The following is a 26,419-nucleotide window of genomic DNA, read 5'->3' on the forward strand; positions in this document are numbered from 1 at the left end:
GCAAATTTTACATTATATTTTTTTTTTTACTGAAACATGTAGACTATTGACACCTTATTTACATAAACAACAATAATAAATGGAATCTCAGCTTTAGGGAATTGGTTAAATATATTGTGGTGCAGATAAATGATGAGACACTATTATTAACATTAAGAATTTTGTTTTAAAAATGTTTGAGATAGGAAAATATAAGGACTTTTCAGCATTACCATTTGTTGCAGCTGCAGTCTCATCTGGAAACTTGCTCTCTGGAACGCAATACCCTTTTACTTATATCTTACAGTGTACTACTTTTTAGTGTGCTGTGTTGAATTCTTTCCCTCCAAATATTGCAGAGCGTCAAGACTACTCTTCGTATCTCTTCATTTCTCTATCAAAATTCAGTCTTTAGTGAACCCATGTTTTTTGTAACGAAGTATTTCTATGATTCAAAGTGAAAGTCACTCAGTTAGTTGTGTCTGACTCTTTATGACCCAGGTCAGACTACTGGAATGGGTAGCCTTTCCCTCCTCCAGGAGATCTTCCCAACCTAGGAATAGAACCCAGATCTCCCACATTGTGGGTGAATTCTTTACCAGCTGAGCCACAGGGAGGCCCAAGAATACTGGAGTGGATAGCCTATCCCTTTGCCAGGGGATCTTCTTGACCCAGGAATCCAACTGGTGTCTCCAACATTGCAGGTGGATTCCTTACCAAATGAGCTATGAAGGAAGATATGAGGGAAGCATATTTCTATCCTTACTTTTCTACTTTTATAACTAAGCATTTTTTTTTCTGCTACTTGCTTTTTTATTTGCTTAAAAAATACTTTCATGTTAGTAACAATTTTACTACTCTCCCTCTTTTTATTTATTTATTTTTAAATTAACTTATTTATTTTAATTGGAGGCTAATTACTTTATAGTATTGTGGTGGTTTTTTCCATACACTGACATGAATCAGTCATGGGTGTACATGTGTCCCCCATCTTGAACCCCCTTCCCACCTCCCATCCCATCCCATTCTTCAGGGTCATTCCATGCACTGGTGCTGAGTGCCCTGTTTCATGCATTGAACTTGGACTGGTGATCTATTTCCCATATGGTAATACACATGTTCACTGTTCACGTATTGCTGAAGCTTGGCTTAGAGAATTTTGAGCTTTATTTACTAGCATGTGAGATGAGTGCAATTGTGTGGTAGTTTGAGCATTCTTTTGCATTGCCTTTCTTTGGAATTGGAATGAAAACTGACGTTTTCCAGTCCTGTGGACACTGTTGAGTTTTCCAAATTTGCTGGCATATTGAGTGCAGCACTTTCACAGCATCATCTTTCAGGATTCGAAACAGCTCAACTGGAATTCCATCACCTCCACTAGCTTTGTTCATAGTGATGCTTTTTAAGGCCCACTTGACTTCACATTCCAAGATGTCTGGCTCTAGATTAGTGATCACATCATCATGATTATCTGGGTCGTGAAGATCTTTTTTGTACAGTTCTGTGTATTCTTGCCACCTCTTCTTAATATCTTCTGCTTCTGTTAGGTCCATACCATTTCTGTCCTTTATCGAGCCCATCTTTGCATGAAATGTTCCCTTGGAATCTCTAATTTTCTTGAAGAGATCTCTAGTCTTTCCCATTCTGTTCTTTTCCTCTATTTCTTTGCATTGATCGCTGAAGAAGGCTTTCTTATCTCTTCTTGCTATTTTTTGAAACTCTGCATTCAGATGTGTATATCTTTCCTTTTCTCCTTTGCTTTTCACCTCTCTTCTTTCACAGCTATTTGTAAGGCCTCCCCAGACAGCCATTTTGCTTTTTTGCATTTTTTTCCCTTGGGGATGGTCTTGATCCTTGTCTCCTATACAATGTCATGAACCTCATTCCATAGTTCATCAGGCACTCTATCTATCAGATCTAGGCCCTTAAATCTATTTCTCACTTCCACTGTATAATCATAAGGGATTTGATTTAGGTCATACCTGAATGGTCTAGTGGTTTCCCTACTTTCTTCAATTTAAGTCTGAATTTGGCAATAAGGAGTTCATGATCTGAGCCACAGTCAGCTCTTGGTCTTGTTTTTGTTGACTGTATAGAGCTTCTCCATCTTTGGCTGCAGAGAATATAATCAATCTGATTTCGGTGTTGACCATCTGGTGATGTCCATGTGTAGAGTCTTCTCTTGTGTTGTTGGAGAGGGTGTTTGCTATGACCAGTGCATTTTCTTGGCAAAACTGTATTAGTCTCTGCCCTGCTTCATTCCGCATGCCAAGGCCAAATTTGCCTGTTACTCCAGGTGTTTCTTGACTTCCTACTTTTGCATTCAAGTGCCCTATAATGAAAAGGACATCTTTTTTAAAAGGTCTTGTAGGTCTTCATAAAACTGTTCAACTTCATTTTCTTCAGTGTTACTGGTTGGGGCATAGACTTGGATAACTGTGATATTGAATGGTTTGCCTTGGAGACGAACAGAAATCATTCTCTCGTTTTTGAGATTGCATCCAAGTACTGCATTTCAGACTCTTTTATTGACCATGATGGCTACTCCATTTCTTCTAAGGGATTCCTGCCCTCAGTAGTAGATATAATGGTCATCTGAGTTAAATTCACCCATTTGAGACCATTTTCGTTCACTGATTTCTAGAATGTCGACGTTTACCCTTGCCATCTCTTCTTTGACCACTTCCAATTTGCCTTGATTCATGGACCTGACATTCCAGGTTCCTATGCAATATTGCTCTTTACAGCATCGGATCTTGCTTCTATCACCAGTCACATCCACAGCTGGGTATTGTTTTTGCTTTGGCTCCATCCCTTCCTTCTTTCTGGAGTTATTTCTCCACTGATCTCTAGTAGCATATTGGGCACCTAATGACCTGGGGAGTTCCTCTTTCAGTATCCTATCATTTTGCCTTTTCATACTGTTCATGGGGTTCTCAAGGCAAGAATACTGAAGTGGCTTGCCATGCCCTTCTCCAGTGGATCACATTCTGTCAGACCTCTCTACCATGACCCGCCCATCTTGGGTTGCCCAGCAGGCATGGCTTGGTTTCATTGAGTTAGACAAGGCTGTGGTCCTAGTGTGATTAGATTGACTAGTTTTCTTTGAGTATGGTTTCAGTGTGTCTGCCCTCTGATGCCCTCTTGCAACACCTACCATCTTACTTGCGTTTCTCTTACCTTGGGCGTGGGGTATCTTTTCATGGCTGCTCCAGCAAAGCACAGCCACTGCTCCTTACCTTGAACGAGGGGTATCTCCTTACCGCCGCCGTTCCAGACCTTCAACATGAGATAGCTCCTCTAGGCCCTCCTATGCCTGCACAGCCACTGCTCCTCAGGTTGCTCCTCCCGGCCACAGGCCCTGGCCTCCGGCGTGGGTGGCTCCTCCCAGCTGCCGCCCCTGGCCTCGGGCTTGGGGTGGCTCCTCAGGGTCACCACCCCTGGCCTCGGCTGCGAAGTGGCTTCTCCCGGCTGCCCTTGACCTCAGACGTGGGGTAGCTCCTCTCGGCCGCAGCCCCTGACCTCGGATGCAGGGCAGCTCCTCTTGGCCATTCCTGCGCCGTCGCAGCCTGGCACTCTAGACTGCTGCCCCTGACTTCAGACATGGGGTAGCTCCTCTCAGCCATGCTTAGTGTGCTGGCCTGCAGCCGCCTGCACTTAGTGCACCAGCCTGCAGCCACCTGCACTCAAATTCTCCAAGACAGGCTTCAGCAATACGTGAACCCTGAACTCCCTGATGTTCAAGCTGGTTTTCGAAAAGGCAGAGGAACCAGAGATCAAATTGCCAACATCCGCTGGATCATGGAAAAAGCAAGAGAGTTCCAGAAAAACCTATATTTCTGCTTTATTGACTGTGCCAAAGCCTTTGACTGTGTGGATCACAATAAACTGTGGAAAATTCTGAAAGAGATGGGAATACCAGACCACCTAACCTGCCTCTTGAGAAATCTGTATGCAGATCAGGAAGCATCAGTTAGAACTGGACATGGAACAACAGACTGGTTCCAAATAAGAAAAGGAGTACGTCAAGGCTGTATATTGTCACCCTGCTTATTTAACTTATATGCAGAGTACATCATGAGAAACGCTGGACTGGAAGAAACACATGCTGGAATCAAGATTGCAGGGAGAAATATCAATAACCTCAGATATGCAGATGACACCATCCTTATGGCAGAAAGTGAAGAGGAGCTAAAAAGCCACTTGATGAAAGTGAAAGAGGAGAGCAAAAAATTTGGCTTAAAGCTCAATATTCAGAAAACGAAGATCATGGCATCTGGTCCCATCACTTCATGGGAAATAGATGGGGAAACAGTAGAAACAGTGTCAGACTTTATTTTGGGGGGCTCCAAAATCACTGCAGATGGTGATTGCAGCCATGAAATTAAAAGACGCTTACTCCTTGGAAGAAAAGTTATGACGAACCTAGATAGTATATTCAAAAGCATAAATATTACTTTGCCGACTAAGGTCCATCTAGTCAAGGCTATGGTTTTTTCTGTGGTCATATATGGATGTGAGAGTTGGACTGTGAAAAAGGCTGAGCGCCGAAGAATTCATGCTTTTGAACTGTGGTGTTGGAGAAGACTCTTGAGAGTCCCTTGGACTGCAAGGAAATCCAATCAGTCCATTCTGAAGGAGATCAACCTGGGATTTCTTTGGAAGGAATGATGCTAAAGCTGAAACTCCAGTACTTTGGCCACCTCATGTGAAGAGTTGACTCATTGGAAAAGACTCTGATGCTGGGAGGGATTGGGGGCAGAAGGAGATGACAGATGACAGAGGATAAGATGACTGGATGGCATCACGGACTCGATGGACGTGAGTCTGAGTGAACTCCGGGAGTTGGAAGGAGGCCTGGCGTACTGGGATTAATGGGGTTGCAAAAAGTTGGACACGACTGAGGTACTGAACTGAACTGAACTGAACTGACTTAAAGCTCAACATTCAGAAAACAAAGATCATGGCATCTGCTCCCGTCACTTCATGGGAAATAGATGGGGAGACAGTGGAAACAGTGTCAGACTTTATTTTGGGGGGCTCCAAAATCACTGCAGATGGTGACTGCAGCCATGAAATTAAAAGACGCTTACTCCTTGGAAGAAAAGTTATGACCAACCTAGATAGTATATTGAAAAGCAGAGATGTTACTTTGCCAACAAAGGTGCGTCTAGTCAAGGCTATGGTTTTTCCAGTGGTGATGTATGGATGTGAGAGTTGGATTGTGAAGAAAACTGAGTGCCAAAGTGTTGATAAAAGCTGAGCACCGAAGAATTGATGCTTTTGAACTGTGGTGTTGGAGAAGACTCTTGAGAGTCCCTTGGACCGCAAGGAGATCAAACCAGTCCATTCTAAAAGAGATCAGCCCTGGGATTTCTTTGAAAGGAATGATGCTAAAGCTGAAACTCCAGTACTTTGGCCACCTCATGTGAAGAGTTGACTCATTGGAAAAGACTCTGATGCTGGAAAGGATTGGGGGCAAGAGGATAAAGGGACGACAGAGGATGAGATGGCTGGATGGCATCATGGCCTCAATGGATGTGAGTCTGAGTGATCTCCGGGAGTTGGTGATGGACAGGGAGGCCTGGTGTGCTGTGATTCATGGTGTCACAGAGTCGGACATGACTGAGCAACCGAACTGAACTGAATACACATGTTTCAATGATATTCTCTCAAATCATTCTACCCTCTCCTTCTCTCACAGAGTCCAAAGTATATTCTTTATATCTGGGTCTTTTTTCTGTCTCACATTTAGGGTCATCTTTACCATCTTTCTAAATTCCATATATATGCATTAATATACTGTATTGGTATTTTTCTTTCTGACTTACTCCACTCTTTATAATAGGATCCAGTTTCATCCACCTCATTAAAACTGATTCAAATGTGTTCTTTTTAAGAGCTGAGTAATATTCCATTGTGTATATGTACCACAGATTTCTTATCAATTCATCTGCCAATGGACATCTAGGCTGCTTCCATGTCCTGACTATTGTAAACAGTGCTGCGATGAACATTGGGGTACATGTGTCTCTTTCAAATTTGTGTATGCCCAGCAGTGGGATTGCTGGTTTGTATGGCGGTTCTATAGAGAAGGCAATGGCACCTCACTCCAGTACTCTTGCCTGGAAAATCCCATGGATGGAGGAGCCTGGTAGGCCGCAGTCCATGGAGTCGCTACGAGCTGGACACGACTGAGTGACTTCACTTTCACTTTGCACTTTCTTGCTTTGGAGAAAGAAATGGTAACCCACTCCAGTGTTCTTGCCTGGAGAATCCCAGGGACGGGGAAGCCTGGTGGGCTGCTGTCTATGGTGTCGCACAGAGTCGGACACGACTGAAGTGACAGCTGTAGCATCAGAAGCATGGCAGTCCTATTTCCAGTTTTTTAAGGAATCTTCACACTGTTCTCCATAGGGGCTGTTTAGTTTGCATTCCCACAACAGTGTAAGAGGGTTTCCTTTTCTCTGCACTCTTTCTAGCATTTATTTTTGTAGACTTTTTGATAACAGCCATTCTGACTGACATGAGATGGTACCTCATTGTGGTTTTGATTTGCGTTTCTCTGATAATAAGTGATGTTGAATATTTTTCCATGTGTTTGTTAGCCATCTGTATGTATTCTTTGGAGAAATGTCTGTTTAGTCCTTTGGCCCATTGTTTGATTGGGTTGTTATTCTGGAATTTAGTTGCATAAGCTTCTTATATATTTTTGAGATTAATTCTTTGTCCTTTGATTCATTTGCTATTATTTTATCCCATTCTGAAGGCTATCTTTACACCTTGCTTGTAGTTTCCTTCATTGTGCAAAAGCTTTTAATTTTAACTAGGTCCCATTTGTTTATTTTTGCTTTTATTTCCATTACTCTGGGAGGTGGGTCAAAGAGAATTCTGCTGTGATTTATATCAGAGAGTGTTTTGCCTATGCTTTCCTCTAGGAGTTTTATAATTTCTGGCCTTACATTTAAATCTTTAATCCAATTTGAGTTTATTTTTGTGTATGGTGTTAGAAAGTGTTCTAGTTTCATTCTTTTACAGGTGGTTGACCAGTTTTTCCAGCACATGTTAAAGAGATTGTCTTTTCTCCATTGTGTATTCTTGCCTCCTTTGTCAAACATAAGGTGTCCATAGGTGCATGGATTTATCTCTGGGCTTTCTATTTTGTTCCATTGATCTATATTTCTGTCTTTGTGCCAATATCATACTGTCTTAATGACTGTAGCTTTGTAGTATAGTCTGAAGTCAGGCAAGTTGATTTTTCCAGTTCTTTTCTTCTTTCTCAAGATTGCTTTGGGTATTTGAGGTTTTTTCTATTTCCATTGAAATTGTGAAATTATTTGTTCTAGTTCTGTGAAAAATGCCATTGGTCACTTGATAGGGATTGCATTAAATCTATAAATTGCTTTGGATAGTACACTTATTTTCACTATATTGATTCTTCTGATCCATGAACAGGGTATATTTGTCCATCTATTTGTGTCATTTTTGATTTCTTTCATCAGTGTCTTATAGTTTTCTATATATAGGTCTTTTGTTTCTTTAGGTCAATTTATTCCTGTTTTATTATTTTCGTCTCAATGGTGAATAGGAATGTTTACTTAATTTCTCTTTCTGTTTTCTCATTGTTATTGTATAGGAATGCAAGGGATTTCTGTGTGTTGATTTTATATCCTGAAAATTTACTACATTCATTGATTAGCTCTAGTAATTTTCTGGTGATGTCTTTAGGGTTTTCTATGTAGAGGATAATGTCATCTGCAAACAGTGAGAGTTTTACTTCTTTTCCAATCTGGATTCCTTTTATTCCTTTTTCTTCTCTGATTGTTGTGGCTAAAACTTTCAAAACTATGTTGAATAGTAGTGGTGAGAGTGGGCACCTTTTTCTCATTCCTGACTTTAGGGGAAATATTTTCAGTTTTTCACCATTTAGGACAATGTTTGCTGTGAGTTTATCATATATGGCTTTTATTATATTGAGGTATGTTCCTTCTATGCCTGCTTTTTGGAGAGTTTTCATCATATATGGATATTGAATTTTGTCAAAGGATTTCTCTGTGTCTATTAAGATAATCATATGATTTTTATCTTTCAGTTTGTTAATGTGCTGTATCACATTGATTGATTTGTGAATATTGAAGAATCCTTGCATTCCTGGGATAAAGCCCTGGTCACGTATGTATGTAGAGATGGCAATGGTAAGCCACTCCAGTACTCTTGCCTAGAAAAATCCCATGGACAGAGGAGCCTGGTAGGCTGCAGTCCATGGAGTCGCTACCAGTTGGACACTACTGAGTGACTTCACTTTCACTTTTCACTTTCATGCATTGGAGAAAGAAATGGCAACCCACTCCAAAGTTCTTGCCTGGAGAATCCCAGGGACAGGGGAGCCTGGTGGGCTGCCATCTATGGGGTTGCACAGAGTCGGACACAACTGAAGCATCTTAGCAGCAGCAGTAGCATGATGTATAATCTTTTTTTATATTTTGTTGGGTTCTATTTGCTAGACTTTTGTGAGGATTTTTGCATCTATGTTCATCAGTGATATTGGCATCTTTGTCTGGTTTGAGTACTAGGGTGATGATGGCCTCTTAGAATGCATATGGCAGTTTACCTTCCTCTTCAATTTTCTGAAAAAGTCTGAGTAGGATATGTGTTAGCTCTTCTCTAAATTTTTAGAAGAATAAGTATTTCTATGGGAGATCACGAAAATCATATTTCCAGCCTGAATAAGTCCCTTTATCCAACTACCAATGTAATCTTTACTTAGATATTTATTAGGCAACTCAAACTTGTCACATCCAAAGCAGAAGTCAATCTGACTCCTCCCTAGCTTTCTGCACATCAGTAAATGGTTTCACTATCCATTCATTTGCTCAGGATCATAATTTTCATCCCTTCTTTTCTTTAATATCCCACATTCATTCCATTATCAAATTCTTCTGGCTATTTAAATTATAGTTCCCTTTCATTTAACCATTTCTCTGCAGTTTTGTTGTTACCCTCCTAGGTCAAAACATATATTCTGCCTCCTGCTCTGTTTAATAGCCTCCTAACTTATCTCCCTGTTTCTACTCTTGCCCTGTCATTATACTCTGCATACAGCAACCAGACTGAATTTATTTAACATGTCAGATTATGTCACTGGCCTGATTTAATAGGCTCCAGTGAAGAAATCCAAAGATGCTAACAGAGCTTTCTTGATAGATTACAATTAATCTGGCCTTAATATTTCTAGAGTTGCAATTTTATTAATTTTTCTACAATTATCATATAACCATTTATTGCTTCTGAAAGGAAAGAATATATATAAATTGGTTTGGCAAGTCAAGATGGTAAAAACACTCAACAGTTATAAAAAGAAAAGAACATTGAGAGGAGATAAAAGAAATGAGAAACAGTTTGTTACACTGAGATACATGAATATTTTATTTCGATTCTGAAAGAGAGAAATTAATAAGATTGTACAGAAATAAAATGTCAGGTGAATGCCTATTATCTTTTATTGTATATGAATATAATTGCTCTTACATGGTTTACTTCATAATATCCAGGAGCATATTAAATTCTTTGTAGTTATATGCACACCATTAAAACGATAGAAGACATACTGGGGAATATCATTATTGGGATTGGCTACATTGAAAACCTACACTGAAAATAGAAGCTAAATTGCCATGTCACTAAACTAAGCTTGTATCAGTTAAAATTAATGCAGATATTTACTACTGAATATTCTTGCTTTTCCGACTAAGGTCCGTCTAGTCAAGGCTATGGTTTTTCCAGTGGTCATGTATGGATGTGAGAGTTGGACTGTGAAGAAGGCTGAGCACCGAAGAATTGATGCTTTTGAACTGTGGTGTTGGAGAAGACTCTTGAGAGTCCCTTGGACTGCAAGGAGATCCAACCAGTCCATTCTGAAGGAGATCAGCCCTGGGGTTTCTTTGGAAGGAATGATGCTAAAGCTGAAACTCCAGTACTTTGGCCACCTCATGCGAAGAGTTGACTCATTGGAAAAGACTCTGATGCTGGGAAGGATTGGGGGCAGGAGGAGAAGGGGACAACAGAGGATGAGATGGCTGGATGGCATCACTGACTCTGTGGACGTGAGTCTGAGTGAACTCCGGGAGTTGGTGATGGACAGGGAGGCCTAGCGTGCTGTGATTCATGGGGTCGCAAAGAGTCAGACACAACTGAGCAACTGAACTGAACTGAACTGATTCTTGCTTTTCAAGTTAGTTTAAATAAATAAAAATTATCGATAAAAATTTGAGATAAGATGGTGTGTAAGACCTCATACATGTACCATGCACTCATAGATATTAGAGATTTAAAGAAATTTAGAGCCCATCTGGAATAATTCCTCCCATGTCACAAAAGAAAACTGAGACCCAAAGAGCAGAAGCAACTTTTCTCAAAATTCACTCTCAGGAATTAAGAAAACAAATGCTTGAAGTTAATATCTTAAAAATTAATCTGCTGCTTGTCCCTGAATAATCCATGTTACTAAATTCCCTTATATTGTCCTTGTCATCTACTCTTTGACTATATTTTTCTTACATAAACAGGAATTCTAAACTAGCATTCTAACCCAAATAACCCACCAGCTATGAACATAAAAAGATGGACAACAGCCATTGGTGCATAGAGAAGAATACAGCACAGCACCAGTCATCACTTTCTACTTTCATACTTACTTCCCATTCTAATCCCAGGTTGGTAGATGTCAAAAACAATACATTGTCTCAACTGTTTCAGTGTTATAAGAAGTTATCAAAGGGGTTGAAAAAGAAAGGGAAAATGGAGTGAAGACAAGATGGCTCATTAATTCTCTAGTCAGAGCGGCCGTATTATTGTAGAATTTCAAAATAGGAAGTGATATTACAGACTGTTTAATGCAATTTCACCAGATGCATGTGAGTTATGTCAAGAGCTTTTCTAGGTTATGATAGAACACATTTTTGTGAAAATAAAATAATTATTTCTTAAGAAACCTCATTATATGTTTGAATAAAGCTGCTATACATTTTAATTTTAAAATGACTTTAAACATAACTTCCAATTAATTTCTCCCAATGCTTCTAATTTTTAATTTCTCTTCTCAATATATACACATACACACCCACATATATATATGTATATATATGTACACAGACACACACACACATATATATATATGCATACATATATATGTAAACACAAGCTGGAATCAAGATTGCCGGGAGAAATATCAATAACCTCAGATATGCAGATGACACTACCCTTATGGCAGAAAGTGAAGAGGAACTAAAAAGCCTCTTGATGAAAGTGAAAGTGGAGAGTGAAGAAGTTGGCTTAAAGCTCAACATTCAGAAAACGAAGATCATGGCATCCGGTCCCATCACTTCATGGGAAATAGATGGGGAAATAGTGGAAACAGTGTCAGACTTTATTTTTGGGGGCTCCCAAATCACTGCAGATAGTGACTGTAGCCATGAAATTAAAAGACGCTTACTCCTTGGAAGAAAAGTTATGACCAACTTAGATAGCATATTCAAAAGCAGAGACGTTACTTTGCCAACAAAGGTCCGTCTAGTCAAGGCTATGGTTTTTCCTGTGGTCATGTATGGATGTGAGAGTTGGACTGTGAGTTAGGCTGAGCACCGAAGAATTGATGCTTTTGAACTGTGATGTTGAAGAAGACTCTTGAGAGTCCCTTGGACTGCAAGGAGATCCAACCAGTCCATTCTGAAGATCAGCCCTGGGATTTCTTTGGAAGGAATGATGCTAAAGCTGAAACTCCAGTACTTTAGCCAATGAATTGACTCATTGGAAAAGACTCTGATGCTAGGAGGGATTGGGGGCAGGAAGAGAAGGGGACGACCGAGGATGAGATGGCTGGATGGCATCACTGACTCGATGGATGCGAGTCTGAGTGAACTCCGGGAGTTGGTGATGGTCAGGGAGGCCTGGCGTGCTGCGATTCATGGGGTCGCAAAGAGTCAGACATGACTGAGCGACTGAACTGAACTAAACTGAACTGATGTACGTATATAGGTGTGTGTGAGATCAGAGATAATCCCTCCAACTGAAATCTGAATAGAACAGAATCTTTAAGATTATCACATTGATAATAACAGTATTAATTTTATTATATCTAGGAGTTAAGTTAATTCATTTTGGCAACCCACTCCAGTAATCTTGCCTGGAGAATTCGATGGACAGAGGAGCCTGGCAGGCTACAGTCCATGGGTTTGCAAAGAGTCAGGCATGACTGAGCAACTATCACTCACTCATTTTTTTTCAGACTTTGTGTGAAACATTTTACACATTGCTTCATTGTACTCTAAAACGAATATATGATGTGATATTATTATCCCAGTTTCTGATCATTAGAAAGGTTAAATTACTTGCCAAAGGTCACACAGTAACAGTTGTGCAATTCAATTCCAGAATCTTTGCACTTTTACTACTTCCCATTATTAATAAATGCAACATCTTATTAATGCAAATTGAGACTGAATTTGCTTTTTTGTTAGGCACTTCATACCACATTCTTATATTGATCTTACTGTCATTTATAAAATAAACAAAAACAAAAGAACAAGAGAAAGTGTAACTATGCAGTGCCTGGAAAACAGAAGATTCTCACTTCTATGCCTTTGAATATTTCTATTTAAAAATATGTTAAATAAAAATGTATATCATTCTTTACTTCTATAGACCCTCTCTGTCATTATTATTGTTGTAATAGAGATATTCTTTGTCTCAAAAATCAGGGTTTAAGTTTTTAAATAAAAATACTGACCAATGGACTTCAGCTAATTTTTGTTCTTGCCTGAAACATTAAATTGTTTCTTCATTCATGTAGTGATGATGTATCATTTGCATATTTCTTTTGTAAAAGATTAACCAATCTCCCAAACAAAATTAGATAATCTCTTAATTCTCAACTATTACTTAATCTTCTTCTCCTGAAATCAGAACAAAATGCCAGCTATAGAAGTTCATATTCTACCTAGTCTAAAGTTCTGAAATGCCATAGAATTAGTTTCATTAAAAGTTTTATCATTCTGTGAAGACAATTAATCTGGTATATTGGCAGTTTCAAAGTGCTATGTTCTCAACATGTGCATTTTCTCTGAGAATATCAGAGAAATAGCAATAATTCCCAAATTAGTTTGTTATAAAAAATAAGTAAATCTTGCTTTAAGCAGTTTTCCTACATGTGATATCTAAAAATTACAGAAACTGATTTTTAATTCCATGCTATTTTTATATGTAATTCAACCAAAGCTCTGCAAAATAGTATCTTCTTTCAATAATTTCAATGTTTAATGGATGCACGCACACAAAAAAGCATGGTAGGAGAAAATGATTTTTCATATGAATCTTAAAAATACAAAATTTGGGATAATTTTGAGCATGCAATTTTTATTCAGCCTAGTTATTTTCTTAACGAAAATATTGTGATGCATCTACTAATACCAGAGGCAAGAAAATCTGGCATCTATGTTTCATGTAGATGCCTCAAGATGTCTCCCCTCCCAATCAAACTTTCTCATCTAATACTACCCTGCAAAAGAACTTAACTGTCCATCACAAACTACTCAAATAAGTGACCCCAATGTTTATGTCTTAAAGAGATGGGAATACCAGACTACCTTACTTGCCTCCTGAAAAACCTGTGTGCAGGTCAAGAAGCAACAGTTAGAACTGGACATGGAACAACAGACTGGTCCCAAATTGGGAAAAGAGTATGTCAATGTTGTTTATTGTCACCCTGCTTATTTAACTAATAAGCAGAGTACATCGTGTGAAATGTTGGGCTGGATGAAGCACAAGCTGGAATCAAGATTGCTGGGAGAAATATCAATAACCTCAGATATGCACATGATACCACCCTCATGGCAGAAAGTGAAGAGGAACAAAAGAGCCTCTTGATGAAGGTGAAAGAGTTAAGTGAAAAAGCGGGCTTAAAACTCAACATTAAATAAACCAAGATCATAGCATCTGGTTCAATCACTTCATGGAAAATCAATGGGGAAACAATGGAAACAGTGACAGACTTTCTTTTCTGGGGCTCCAAAATCACTGCAGATGTTGACTGCAGCCATGAAATTAAAAATCACTTGCTCCTTGGAAGAAAATTATGCCCAATCTAGACAGCATATTAAAAAGCAAAGACATTACTTTGCTGACAAAGCTCCACATAGTCAAAGCTATGGTTTTTCCAGTAGTCATGCATGGATGTGAGACTTGGACCATAAAGACGGATGAGCACTGAAGAATTTGTGCTTTTAAACTGTGTTGTTAGAAAAGACTCTTGAAAGTCCCTTGGACTGCAAGGAGATCAAACAGTCTATCCTAAAGGAAATCAGTCCAGAATATTCATTGGTAGGATTGATGCTTAAGGTAAAACTCCAATATTTTGGCCCTCAGATGCAAGGAGTTGACTGATTAGACAAGACCTTGATGCTGGGAAAGATTGAAAGCAGGAGGAGAAGGGGATGACAAAGGATGAGACGACTGGATGGCACCATGACTCTATGGACATGAGTTTGAGTAAGCTCTGCGAGATGGGAAAGGACAGGAAGACAGGCATGCTGCCATCCATGGGGTCATGAAGAGCTGCACATGACTGACCAACTGAACAACAATGACAAATGTCTATGTTTCCATTCTAGAACAAATGGAATCCTCACAGAGCTTTTTAAATGCAGATAAAAATAATGTGGTTTTTATAGGTTCAACTTTGCTGACAACTTTATTTTAATTGAAAGAAAAATGCCATTATTTGACACATCTTACAGCTATGTTTGAATTCTCTCACATAAATCAGTTATAATTATAAGAATAAGGAGTATAGAAATTACCTTTAAAATGTTTCCATTATTTGGAATTTTTAATTGTACTTTTTGTGCTCTATAATATTATACCTAATATTATACTTGCCCACCCAAGTCTGAAGTTGAAATTGAATATGGAATTTCAAGTATTTACCTAAATGTCTCCAGACAGAAGAATCTCAACAAAAAGATACTTTTAATTTCTTGCATATTTGAACTTTTTTTTTAGAATTATAGGAATAAACATTCTAATATATGTTTCTATTAAGTTCTGTAGCCTCCAGGTAATTATTTATGTTTGTAAGTTTCCTTTTCTATAATACAACATTCCTTCACATAACATATGCTCCATTTGATTACACATATTATCTATTCCATTATTCCATTCATGCCCTGAAGTTTTTATCTTATATATTGTGATTAAAACCCAACTCATTTTTCTTATTGAATAATAACAAGCTTATTTGAGTTATTGAGTGTATCAGTGATTTATTTATTTCCTCCCTAAGGAATGTGGTATTTAACCTGTGTAAAAAGATTAGTAGGATTTCTACCTCAGAGAAGAGGTAGAAATTGGCACAGGTAAACCAGAATCTTTTTGAAAAAAGAACATATTAATGGAAGAAAGATTCTAATTTTTTCTGAGAGAGATTTATTTTTGTTCTGGTGATAGTGTTTACTTTTTCCAACATAATTAAAGGCAAAAGTTTCTTTATTTTCTAAAGTTTAATTTCTTCTTCATGAAAGACTTGCTCAACTTACCTCCAACAGTTTCAACATCTATAATACATTACATATTTGACTCAAGTTACTGAGTTTCATTGTTTTTCTGAGGGACATATGCTGTTGTTGCTGCTGCTGCTGCTGCTGCTAAGTCACTTCAGTCTTGTCCGACTCTGTGCAACCCCATAGATGGCAGCTCATGAGGCTCCTCTGTCTCCCAGATTCTCCAGGAAAGAATACTGGAGTGAGTTGCCATTCCCTTCTCCAGAAGGACATATGAATGCTATGAATTTCTGCAAATATTTCCTTGAATATGTTAGAAGATGGATATGTATATTCACATATTACATTTCTCTGATTTTTTTTTTTTAATTTTGGAAAAAGAACAGTGGGAGCTAAGTGAATACTTGTTATGTTGACTAATGTGGCCTTTCCCTTTGGTAGAGCCGAATAAATACCACATAAATGTTCTTAAAAAATAATTTTCATTAAGAAACTATTATTTGTTGCCCACCCAAGTCTGAAGTTGAAATTGAATATGGAATTTCAAGTATTTACTACTGAATTGAGTAAATAAAAGTAGGAGAACTTGAAGACAAATTTCAGAAAAATAAATGAAAAGATTTTGCAATTTAAATATTGAAAAATAAAGTTAATGCTCAAGGAAGCTGTTCTACAATGTAAAATAATGTCTATGGAAAACAGAAAATTGTGTGACATAAAACAAATGTTTGTTTTTAAAACTGTTCCTAGAAAAGCTAGAGAGAAAAGTATTAAGTCCTTATCAGTATACTTTCCAGTAGAAAATGCCATAAAATATAGCTTCAAATAAACCAATGAAAGATTAATCTTAAGTCTTCTTAACATATGTTTTTATATTAATTAAAGAATTATACTAGCTTTTTAAAATGTCAGTTGTTAATTAAAGTCACTTAAAATCCCATGGGCAGAGGAGCCTGGTAGGCTGTAGCCCATGGGGTCACGAAGAGTCAGACATGACTGAGCAACTCACTTTCATGCATTGGAGAAGGAAATGGCAACCCACTCCAGTGTTCTTGCCTGGAGAATCCCAGGGATGGGGAGCCTGGTGGGCTGCCGTCTATGTGGTCGCACAGAATTGGACACGACTGAAGCGACTTAGCAGCAGCAGCAAATATATCCTAATGGAGAGGGAGGGGTTATATTTATATTTATAGCTCATTCACCTTTTTGTACAGCAGAAAACAACACAATATTGTAAAGCAATTATCCTCCAATTAAAAATAGCCTAAAGGAAAATATATAAGGCAGTTCTACCAGTTTCCTTGCTAACTTCTTGTGCATCCATGTACCCTGATATTTTCTAGGAACCTTCCCTACAGATTTTTCACTTGGTTCAGTTTCTTATTCATCACTTCAAAAAGTCCATTCCTAAAGTAGCAGAACCTTTTTATGCTCAGTCTATCTAACTCAGCTTGTTTCCTCCCACCACCATAGGACTTATTATATTTCAGTGATTCTGTAACATAACATGCATAAAAATATTGTTAGTTTAGCACATTGTAGCTTTAGAAGATGTACATAAGTTCTCTGGCACTCCTCTCTTCAACAAATGAGTGTAATTCTCATCCTCGTGAATGGAAGCCAGATGAAATGATTATTAATGAATAGAAGGTTCTGGAACTAGCAATGAGCCTTCAGTGGAAGCCAGATGAGATGATTATTAAGGGATAGAATGTGCCAGAAGTAACAATGAGTCTAAGTCTCTTGAGTGGCCTGCTGTGTGGGAAATCAGCAACCATGGATATCATGAAAACTGTGAAGATGCCCACATAGAAAGGAGTGAGGCTTCCTTCAAACAATCAGCACCACCAGCTGGCCATCCCTGGGAGTGTGTCACCTTGGAAGTGAATTATTTGGTTCCAATTAGGCTTTCAAATGACTGCATTCTCAGCTGATTTTTGACTATAATCTTATGAAAGAAGATAGCCAAAACTGCCCAGCAAAGCAACCATCATTCCTGACCTATAGAGACTATGAGAATAATACCTGTTAACTTTTATTTTAAGACCTTTAAATTTGAGCAATATGTAGATAGGTAGCTAATACAATCACTACTTAAAAAGTACTGCCAATGATATTAACAAAATCCTCTCATCACTTAAATTGCTATTTTATATCTAATGAAAGAGATCTTTGAAACTAATTAGACCTAGATTTTAATCATATGTCACTCTCCTGCATACTCATAAAAAGAAAATGCAAGTGGAAAAAACTGAAGATGATATACATAAACCTTCTTCATTTAATATCCAATTTATCTGACTGTACTTTCAACTCAGGATTATCAGCATTTGTGTTTTTCAACACAATATAATCTGCAGTGTTATTAGAGTATCCATGAGGGGCATTTTATTTATGACTATTTTCTCTTCTGTATAAGCCAGATATTCTCATATCTGTATACTAAACAGCCTCTCAAGAAACAGGAACTCTCCCTCCCGCACATACTTCCCAAGAACTTTGCCCATTTTTCTGAGAAATGATGTTTTCATCACCTAAAGGATGAGTGACTATGTAGTCTGAAAATAGAGGGCAGTTCTCCACAAATAACACCTACCAAAAGGCTTCTCTATATAGAGTGACCACAATTAATAATAATTTTCCAGTTCCATGAAGCTCAGGGTAAATATGACTAAAATGAACGGGCTCCTTGGAAAAGGCAATCGAGAGGTATGTATACTGGTTAAGTGGAACGTTAATATATTAATGAAATTGATGACATTTGTGATTTATTTCATTGACAGAATTTAGAATGAGATTCATTTATCATTATCCCCTGGTCATCCATCAGCAGTATATGGCCCCAAGTGGTTAGCCCCTTATTAGCAATTTAAGTTTTCTTTGTAGTAATTATACTGGAGGAAGAATACACTGTCTGCAGTTTATTTGATTATAAGTAAAATATAAACAAAATTAATACTTTATGGAAAATAATCTTTTATATTCTTCAAATAATTGTTCTACTACTGTTTTTATATATATTATATTGCTCTATCTTCTATTGTCCCCAAAGTACCTGGTTTGAAAAGATAACTAACATTAATTCTATAGTAATACTCTTGCTTTTCTTCAAAAGGAAGCTTGGTAATAAAGACCCTGGTAAAAATGGATAAATTTTAGGCAATATCTACTTGATATATAAGATGTTGAAGTCTTAATCAAGACTTGTACATAACATCAAATACATACACATATACACTCACATACACACACACACACACTCCTCATAGATACTAGGTGAGTAAAACCCATATCAGTACAAAAACTTGCTCTGCTTTTTCAAAGTTAAAGCCCCTAAAAGAACCATTTTGGAGTTGGAAAGATTCAGTGAGACAGTGTCACAGTAGACAGGTTAAAATGCAGAAATCACAAGAAAACAGCCCCTGGAAAAGGCTCAAAATTTATAACATTTAGATCCATTTCTGAAAACATGACAGCTAAAGAGTATTACATTTTAGATGAAGTTTAGCCCTGCTTTCTTTCCTTGTTTTATTTATTTCTTTTATTTCCTTGTTACTTAATGTGTTCAAACTAAGAATAAAGGTGACTGTTTTCTCTTTACAACTCAAGGTAGTTTTCCTAAGAATATTCCTGAGTAGTCTCTTAATGATTCATCTTGTTCTATCATTTTTACAGTGGCTAGTAAATAACAAATAATAAATACAGGGCAATGCTTTGTACTAGACATTTTAAGATGAGTTCTTTCTTAAATTTAGCCATAGCAAGATATTAAATTATGAAATGAATTAAGTTATTAAACTTCATATTAAATCCTGAAATGAATATATTTGGATTATTTTAAAAATGGAAGGGAGATAAAATATGAGTATGGATCCCAGAAAGAGTTAAATGGTAGGAGGGAAAAGTGCGTAGGGTTTGGGACAGATAGAAATCCAGAAGTTGTCAGAAAAACTTCACAGAAGATATGAACTATGAGCTTAGATTATTTGTAATGTGTAGCAGGATATTATACAGGAAAGATTTGGTTGAAGATATTTTAGGCATAGAGCTTCCCTGGTGGCTCAGTGGTAAAGATTCTGCCTGCCAATGCAGGAGACATGGGATCAATAGCTGGGTTGGGAAGATCCAACTGGAGAAGGAAATGGAACCCCACTCTGGTATTCTTGCCTGGGAAATCCCATGGAGAGAGGAGCCTGTCAGGCTATGGTCCATGGAGTCACTAAGAGTCAGACCCAACTTAGCAACTGAAAAATATCAACAGCAGCATGATTCTAGGCACATCAAATAAGACATACAAAGTTCTGTGATAACATCAGAAACAGTGAAAAGTTCAATGGGGAGACAATCTAGGATGCTTGATGGAAACTACAGGGATAGGTAAGAGTGTAATATAAAGTCATAGATGGGGTACATGAATGGATAATTAAGAAATAAAGGATGCATGATGGAGGAGGATAGATGGGAAGAGAGTATAACATTCATGGGAGCAAATCTGTTAAGAGAAGCCAAGGCAAACACATGAAGACTATGTGGATATTACTATGGAGTTTTGATTTTATCCTTCTGGCAATGGAAGAGCCACTAGTATTACACTGGGAAAGAAATACTCAAATGTGAAAAGTATGAGAAGCTCATCCTGATGGCTATATAAAGAATGGCCAGGAAACCAGAAGTGGATAGGCCACCAAAATAGCCCAAGTATAACTTGTAGACTTCTCAAAAGCATCAAACTCAGAGAGTAAGTCCTTAATGAAAGAATTGTAGGCATTATGACTTGGAAAGGCATTGAGTATGTAAGATTTCATCTAGTTCATTTTAGATCACCATTAATAAACTCTTTGCTAGATACAATGTTAACAGAAAAAGACAATGAGTGAGTGAAGTTGCTCAGTCGTGTTCAACTCTTTGCGACCCCATGGACTGTAGCCTACCAGGCTCCTCCATCCATGGGATTCTCCAGGCAAGAGTACTGGAGTGGGTTGCCATTTCCTTCTCCATGGGATCTTCCCTACCCAGGGATTGAACCCGGGTCTCCTGCATCGCGGGCAGACACTTTAACCTCTGAGCCACCAGGGAAGCCTGAAAAAGACAAAGGTAAGATCAAAACACACTTATTAACCAAAACCATCTAAGTTTCTCACCTCATGAGTTTGATACCAGAATTGTGAACATCTATTTCAACATATTTTTAAAACATGTATTCTGGAATGATACTGTGTTTAAGGCATTATGTTAGATGCTAGAGCATTAGGTTACTTACTATTGTTATGGCATGAAGTTAGATGAAGAGGCAGAGGTGGTAATGCAATAAGGATCATGAAGTACATATGCAAAAAAAATAGGGCTGCTAGTAGATATGAATTAAACTTTATGGTTCCATTTTAGTTCCTCAATAGTTAAAATGGCTTTTTTTTTGGTGGGGGGGGTACTATCTTAAAACACACTAATATAGCTTGGAAAGAGAAATAATTTTAGAACCCAAACACTAATAATCTTAGTGACAAAAGGCCTCCATGAGATGAGAATGAAAGGAATTAGAAAACATTTTTGTGCTGATCTACTTGACCTGAATACTTTATGCTTTACTGCCTGATTAAATCAGTTCCTAGTGCTACTGGGGTCTAAAATAATGGCTGAGAAAATTAGAATGAGTCTTAAATTTACTGATAATTTTGGCAAATGTTGAAATTTGGTCCATGTGCAGTTTAGCCCATTATGCTTCAGTGGTTTTTAATGTACAATGTACTTTTAAGATTTTTTTCCCCAAATAGAAATTGTCTGCCTTACCTTCAGCGAAATTGTATCCTCAATGAAAGATCAGATTAAATGGAATAAATGCAATGCTTATAAATTTGGATAAAGAGAACTAGCTGAAAGGATACTTAAAATGTATCTTTAAACCTAAGTACAAAATTTCCATATATACCTTGAAATATGTATTGGGGTATTAAATGTGCTCAGTAAGCTAAGCAATGTGTTAGATAATTAATAAACATTTAACAGCATTGATTTTTACAGCCAGCTTTATTGAACTTCTTATCAGTATTGAACAGATGGGTAGTAACTATGAAAAATTATATTTTAAACATGATTACTATATGTGGATTATATTTGAAAAATACTGTTCAGTGAAGCATTTACAAATGTAATTTAATGCACAGAGCAAGACCCCAAAGTAAGGTATTTTTCCTTCATTCAATACAAAGTTACTTAACTGATACATAAAGAATATTATGAAGTTGTTTAAAAATAATTTTAAATAAAAAATTCCCTTTTTGAAAGAACAAAGTAGTATATACATCAATTAGTAGCAAACAATTCGATTTTTTTAACTTAGTACCAATATATAACTCATTCTTCTTACTCTTTAAAATGATCCATAATATTTACTAAGAATTATGTTTGAAATCTTATGTAACAACTGTATGAATATATATAATTAAGATAATAATATTTCTTAATAATAACCACTGTGTAATATCTTAAATTGCAGTGAAAACACACACACGTGCACACACGTGCACACACGTGCACATCAAACATTACTTGAATATGACAGGACAGAGAAAATGTGACAGTCAGATAATTTGTGTTTTTTCCCCAAATGAATTTGTAAGTAATATTTACCTGTTTGGGACATTGGTTAATTATGACACAAGTATATTTAAGATAAATAAATAAAGTATAAACCAGTTGATCCTGGTTTAAAGAAATCAACTCATTGGAATGAATACTCATTGGAAGGTCTAGTGCTGAAACTGAGGCTCCAATACTTTGGCCACCTGACACAAAGAGCCAATTCATTGGAAAAGACCCTGATGCTGGGAAAGATAGAAGGCAGGAGGAAAAGAGGATGACAGAGGATGAGATGGCTGGATGGCATCACCGACTCAACGGACATGAGTTTGAGCAAGCTCCAGGAGGTGGTGAAGGACAGGGAAGCCTGGCGTGCTGCAGTCAATGGGGTTGCAAAGAGTCAGACACGACTGAGCAACTGAACAACAACAAATAATAATAATAATATATTTTACAGCATATGTTAAGACCAAAACAAGTCAGAATTGAGTCTATCACAATTCCCAAGAAAGATAAGCAGCCTCTAGGATGATCTTCAGTGATCTGTAACTCCTGATATTCAAACCTTTGTGTTGTCTCCACCCACAGTGAACCAAAGTTGTTCAATGTGACAAGAGCATGTGGCAGATGTGATAGTATGTCACTGTTAAGATTTGGCTATTAAAAAAACTGTTTACTTCCATCTTAGGTTTTTTTTTTTCTCCTCTCTCTCTCATTGTTTACTCTAAGAGAAGTCAGATTCTATGCCAGGCAACCACAGAAGGGATCACTGACACAAGGAATTGAAGTCTTTAGAACAGCCAGCCAAAAACCTGAGGGCTGTCAATAACCATGAGAGAGTTCAGAAGTGGATCAAGCCTTAGAATAAAATTGTGGTCACATCTTTAAGACCTGGAATTAAAACTACTTAGCTCAGCTTCTCTCAGATTTCTGCTTCCCAGAAAATCTAAGATAATAAAATCTTTGTTATTTTAAGCTGCTGACATTTTAGTTAATTTGTTAGGCGTATGTGTGTTGAAACAGTGTCAGACTTTATTTTGGGGGGCTCCAAAATCACTGCAGATTGTGATTGCAGCCATGAAATTAAAAGACACTTACTCCTTGGAAGGAAAGTTATGACCAACCTAGATAGCATATTCAAAAGCAGAGTTATCACTTTGCCAACAAAGGTCTGTCTAGTCAAGGCTATGGTTTTTCCAGTGGTCATGTATAGATATGACAGTTGGACTGTGAAGAAAGCTGAGAACTCAAGAATTGATGCTTTTGAACTGTGATGTTGGAGAAGACTCCTGAGAGTCCCTTGGAATGCAAGGAGATCCAACCAGTCCATCCTAAAGGAGATAAGTCCTGGGTGTTCATTGGAAGGACTGATGCTAAAGCTAAAACTCCAATACTTTGGCCACTTCATGTGAAGAGTTGACTCATTGGAAAAGACCCTGATGTTGGGAGGGATTGAGGGCAGGAGCAGAAGGGGACGACAGAGGATGAGATAACTGGATGGCATCACTGACTCAATGGACGTGAGTTTGAGTGAACTCTGGGAGTTGGTGATGGACAGGGAGGCCTGGCGTGCTGTAACTAATGGGGTCACAAAGAGTTGGACATGACTGAGCAACTGAACTGAACTGAACTGATGTGTGTACTCAATTGCTCAGTCATGTCCAACTCTTTGCAATCCCAAGGACTGTAGCCCACAAGGCTCTCTGTCCATGGAATTTTCCAGGCAAAAATACTAAAATGGGTTGCCATTTCCTTCCCCAGGGGATCTTCCCTACCCAAGGATCAAACCCATGTCTCCTGAAGTGGCAGGTAAATTCTTTACCACTGAGCCACCAGGGATGTTATTAGGTAACAATTGATAAATACACCAAATGGCATATCTAGCCACTAGTCCTGGTAGGCATAATGCTTGATAGTATGGTGTGTACAGAAAAGAATGGGAAAGTATGTGAATGCTTATTGCATTTACAGCTTAGCTTATATATATATATATAGATAGATAGATAACATATGTCAATAGAGAAAAAAATGTATAAATGTGTACTGAGATAATGCTACAAAAGAAATGACCTTGAAACACAGATAAGAGGTTCATTTTTATCAAGGGCCTACATAAAGCTTTTTAGAAAAGCTACAAGTATACTGATGTGCAAATGATGACATGAAATAAATAGGTTAAAGCATTTCAGACTGAAGACAAGGTTTGCACAAAAGCATAAAACTTAAAAAAGGGCAGAAAGCTTATAGGAAATAACAAAGAAATTAGCTGGGCTAAATATGTAATATTTCCATCCATTATGTATGTAATTATATTGCATATGAAATGAATTAGATAAATAGAATAGGTTAGTAGTCCAGGTAGAGCATAAGTTTCATAATTTAAGGCCTCAAAATACATCTAAGCTTTGGTTTATGTTTTATAAAATGAGAATAATATCTTTACAAACTTCCTTTTTCTCAAATGCTCTTTATACCAAAACAAATCCACGTTCTAAGTCTGACTTTAGAATTTATGGTCCATTAGCAACAGAACAAATTTTTCTTCACTCCCATATCGTCCAATTCTCGTCTAGATCTATTGCTCATTGTGAACTGATTCATTTTGATAGAAGATTTTTATGTGCTAACTTAATAGAAAAGAAAACTAACATTGCCAGCTGAATTGAACATTTCTATGTAAAAAGAGGATAGTCAAGGACCCGAAAATGTACCATTTTTGCAGGATTACTCAAGTATAAAGTAAGCTTTATTCATATTTCAGTGCTGTCCTATAGTGTTAGCCATTGTGATATACATATGATTTTGCAAAAACATCTATATTGTCAGTTCCTATATCACTAAAGATCCAGTAACAACAATCAATTAAATACATGTAAAAAGAGAAGGAAATCAGTCAATCTTAAAGGAAATCAGTCTTGAATATTCATTGGAAGGACTGATGCTGAAGGTGAAACTCCAATACTTTGACCATCTGATGTGAAGAACTGACTCATTTGAAAAGACCCTGATACTTAATGGGAAAGATTGAAGGCAGGAAGAGAAGGGGACGACAGAGGATGAGATGGTTGGATGCCATCACCAACTCAATGGACATGAGTTTATGTAAACTCCAGGAGTTGGTGATAGACAGGGAATCCTGGCATGCTGCAGTCCATGGGGTCACAAGGAGTCAGACACGACTGTACAACTGAGCTGAATTGAAAAGGAGAGGGGTAAAAAAAATCTGTGTGTAAGAAACAAAGATAAAACCAATACAATCTATGATATTAATGTTTACATTTTAGCTCAGTCATGGATATCAAGTTAGGAACTGGCAAATTGACTTCTACACACAATAAGTTTCAAAATAACCAAGCTAAATCTGAAAAACAAATTAAGAAAGGATATTTGTCCAAACATGTATTAAATTTAAAAATCTTAAATTAACTCAGAGACAAACAGAACAGCAGAGTGCACCTAAACATATGTATATAGAAACTTAGTGTATCGGAAACCAGAAAAAAAAAAAAAATGGATAAACTACTCAGTATCTGATGTGGCAATATTTTCATAAAGTAATGATTTTCCATCTTGAAAAGTATTAAAAATTAAATTCCAGATCTAGTAATGATATCAAGTTATGGCTAGCATTACAACTTTGATAATGTTGTAGTAACCACTTGGATGCCGGGTCAAAGAGGAGCTTATGGTTATACTAATGTTAGAGGGAAATGGTGCTGTGATGATTTGGAAGGTCTGCAATTAAAACAAGAAAGGAAAGAGATGATATTCTAATGTTCATGCCTACATCTGTGAAAGAAGTTCAACACATACACAAAGATAATGTTAGCCTAAACTCTGATGCACTTAATAAATGTTATTGAAAATTTTAAAAGACTAAAAATGTTAAGATTTGATTCTTAGGAAGCCTTAAGGGGAAGAAAGCTCAAATTTAGCCTTAGAGAATAAGTTGTATATTGTTAAATAAATTTTTAAAAAATGAGGTCTACTATTCCAGTATAAAATGCAATGCTATTATACATCATTCAGCCTTCATTCTCATTCAACTTGGTTTTACCATATTATTTTGTTGAACTGTCTCAGGACCCTAAAAGGATCATGAATTAACTTATTTGTAAGAGCTGTCTTTTGGTCAGTGCTATTTTGATCTCAGTAGTAATACATTCAGTACTATCCAACTATGTGACACACTAATGCATTTCTCTCTAACAGATATCTGAATAATAGTGAGTTGAACAAAGTTGGCTTCTTTTTTTCACAAATGAGAAAATTCAGAAAGAGACAGTTTGTGACATTTCTTTGGTTGCTTAGTG

The 26,419-nt window shown here is 37.2% G+C and overlaps 1 non-coding gene across 1 annotated transcript; it reads right to left on the reverse strand.

The window, feature by feature from the left end:
• Positions 1-20,534: 20,534 nt before the first annotated feature.
• TRNAR-GCG lies at positions 20,535-20,606 on the reverse strand. Its single transcript has one exon. It is a non-coding gene; the product is annotated as a tRNA-Arg (tRNA).
• Between the last annotated feature and the right edge of the window lie 5,813 nt (positions 20,607-26,419).

This window comes from Oryx dammah, unplaced genomic scaffold (assembly GCF_014754425.2).
Source record: "Oryx dammah isolate SB20612 unplaced genomic scaffold, SCBI_Odam_1.1 HiC_scaffold_18, whole genome shotgun sequence".
Classification (NCBI taxonomy): domain Eukaryota; kingdom Metazoa; phylum Chordata; class Mammalia; order Artiodactyla; family Bovidae; genus Oryx; species Oryx dammah.